This window comes from Vigna unguiculata, chromosome 9 (assembly GCF_037176805.1).
Source record: "Vigna unguiculata cultivar grain cowpea cultivar isolate G323 ecotype 2 chromosome 9, ASM3717680v1, whole genome shotgun sequence".
Classification (NCBI taxonomy): Eukaryota; Viridiplantae; Streptophyta; class Magnoliopsida; order Fabales; family Fabaceae; genus Vigna; species Vigna unguiculata.
The window spans coordinates 40,655,281-40,658,235 of record NC_140800.1 but is presented as its reverse complement, the minus strand read 5'-3'; the positions used below and the strand labels follow the sequence as shown (position 1 = coordinate 40,658,235).

Genomic DNA, 2,955 nt, shown 5'->3' with positions numbered 1-2,955 from the left:
TTTATTTGTAGTTAATTTACATCTTAACATATTTAGTTTTCTAACTTTTTTGATTTGGTTCATTTAGTCATTTTATTAGTTTTTTGTTTAATTGAGTTTTTCAATTATTTAAATAATTTTAATTTGGTTATCTTTTTAAAATTGATGTTAACATCATATGTATGTATATGTCACGTATTAATTTGTGGAATTTGGATGAAACTTTCAATTTTTATTTTTATTTCTTTTAACTGTTTGTTCTCTGCAGGGTCTTATGTTGGATATTGGATACTTACTTTCATTATCCATCACAAGCGCAACACATGCAACACATGTTCACTGGGAATACTCCTACACTATGGTTTCTCCTTTCATTGATACTCTAACACTTAAATCAGATATGTGCCTAAACAAGTAATATTATATATAGTCAAGAACCCATTTAACAACGATTTTTCCGTATTCTTAGTTTGGTCTGAATTTTCGTTCATTTATTTACTAATTAAATTATGTCTCTATATTTATCATCATATATTCCATCTGTTTATTTGTATGATTCTTTTCCCAGTTTAAGTTATTCTGCTCGTGCTTTTCACTCCTTGTTAAGAATTCAAGTGTGAGTCTAAGTTCCACATTGACTAAAATTGAGAAAGTAGAGCATCATATAAGGATCAAGGCCCATAAACCCATATACAATTTTTTTAATTATCCACTCCTATTCAAAGTTAAAATATATATTCTATCCTTCTAAAATATCCTTTATTTTTAGTTTAATATCAATTCGTATTGGTGGCGGCTTTCGACCCTCAATATATAATTTAATAGTTCCTGGTGCATTTAAAAGTTGAGTATTATTGTGAGCCGCAAAAGGAAATGTGAGATCTTTAATTAATTAGTGGCTATAATTACTCTGAATATTGAGTACATAACAGAAAAACCTAGCATTTATTAAGAAACAAAAAAAACAAAGCAGCCTCTATCAGCCAGCAATGGCTCCAACACACGAGGAATTATTGCATTTTTCTGTTGCTTTTATTTTTGTCAACTTTTCTTTCTTTGATGCCTTTTTATCATTCTTCTATGCTTTTATGTACAACAGAGAGTAATGAATCACAATCTTTTTATTATATAAGGATATCAAAATGTTAGGTATTGGATTTCCTTCCTGTGTGAAGAAAAGATACAAAACTTGAAAAGTTAATGTCTCACTTAACTTAGTGGAGATGGGCTATAAAATAAAGAGAGAGACAGAACAATAGAGTCAGAACACACTGAAAGCCCTAACACATAGAGGGAGAGGTAGAGGAAAAATTTTGTTCACGTTTTTCACAGAACTGTCACATTAGAATCGGCGTTTCGAATTCGTTCACCGTTGGATCGGGCTGAAATTTTTACAGCAGGTTCAGAACTCATTGCTCTTCATTCTGACCGGTCGGATCTTTGATGCGAGGTCTGAGTTGGGAGATATTAATTTCGCAAGTGATTTGTAGAGGTTTTCCTCTCTTGTTCTTTTCTATTTGAAAGCTTTGTTGCTTTGTTATTTGATTGGGTGTTGGCACTAATTTGTGCTATTGATTGAGACTCTTTTGTACTCTTGTTGATCATAGTGAAGCTATTTCTTTGGTCTGGACGACTCGTGATTTTTATCCTTTGATTTGAGGGTTTTCCACGTTAAAAATCTTGGTGCCTTTATTTGTGCTTTTGGTGATCCGCTGCATTCTCTGGTATACTGTTTGTTGTTGTTTTCCCATCACAAAATGGACATGTTTGAGGGTTTACAACTTCTAAAGACCCTATCTTAAACAAATTATCAAGAACCATTTACCTAAATTTTAAATAAAAAAAATACATTATTTATTTACTGATATCTTAGAAAGTTGGGTGGTGGTCCAACACTGCTAATTAATAATATATCCTTTGACAGAAACAACATGTGTATATATATATATATAGTGATTTCCACCTTTGTTTTGTCCACTTAGGTTGTCTCTGAAAAAATGTCTGGGGTATGGGTATTCAAGAAAGAAGGGTTTCGTTTAATGGAGAATGGTGAAGCAGAGAGATGCAGAATGAAGAAAAAGGTTTTGGTTCACTTGGCAAGTGGTGAAGTGGTGTCTTCGTACGGTTCATTGGAGCAAATTCTGAGTAATTTAGGGTGGGAAAGGTACTATGGAAGAGACCTTCAACTGTACCAATTTCACAAGCATTCTTCCACTGACCTAATTTCCCTTCCCAAGGACTTCTCCAAGTTCACCTCTGTTTATATGTATGATATAGTCATCAAGAACCCTAATGTCTTCCATGTAAGGGATAACTGACCCACTCACTTCTCTCCATTACGTACCCTTCATTCTTATTGTTTTTTTCTTCCTACAACAAATTCTATTCTTCTTTTCATCCCTAAGAATTTACATATGTAATATATATCGTCATTATTAAATACTAAACGTAATAACATCTATCTTAATAATGATCTATTATTCTTATTATGAGAGGATTTTTCCCTAGTTTGTGGTTTTTTTTTTCTTTTATGACACCTTTATGAATTTTTAATATGTTTATGTCAAAATGAATGTACATTAGTATATTGGAAATATCCATCAGAAAAAACCTAATAGAAAATTTAAGTTTTTCTCTCACTATACTCAACTTGCATGGTTTCCACTTACGTGCTTGCTTCCTCTTCAACTGCTCGGTGTTGATCTACTTTTCCTTGTTTTTTCTCATATTTGGTGGGCTTTAAAATATGGAGAATCTTGACATAGAGTTGGTTTGATATTATTTTTCACTTTCATTTTTTATTTTTTGACGTATAATCAGTCATGTTAGAAAATAAATAATAAAAATCAACAAATAAGAATCAAACTATATATATATATATTTATTTTGTTTTGTATGTTTTATATATCATACATATTAAAATTTAAGTGACAACTATTTAATTAAAATAATTAATAGGCAAACACGTACATGTAT

General features: G+C 31.1%; 1 pseudogene; it reads left to right on the top strand.

Moving 5' to 3' along the window:
• Positions 1–1,962: 1,962 nt before the first annotated feature.
• Positions 1,963–2,468, top strand: LOC114164848 (flowering-promoting factor 1 pseudogene; annotated as a pseudogene).
• Positions 2,469–2,955: the final 487 nt, after the last annotated feature.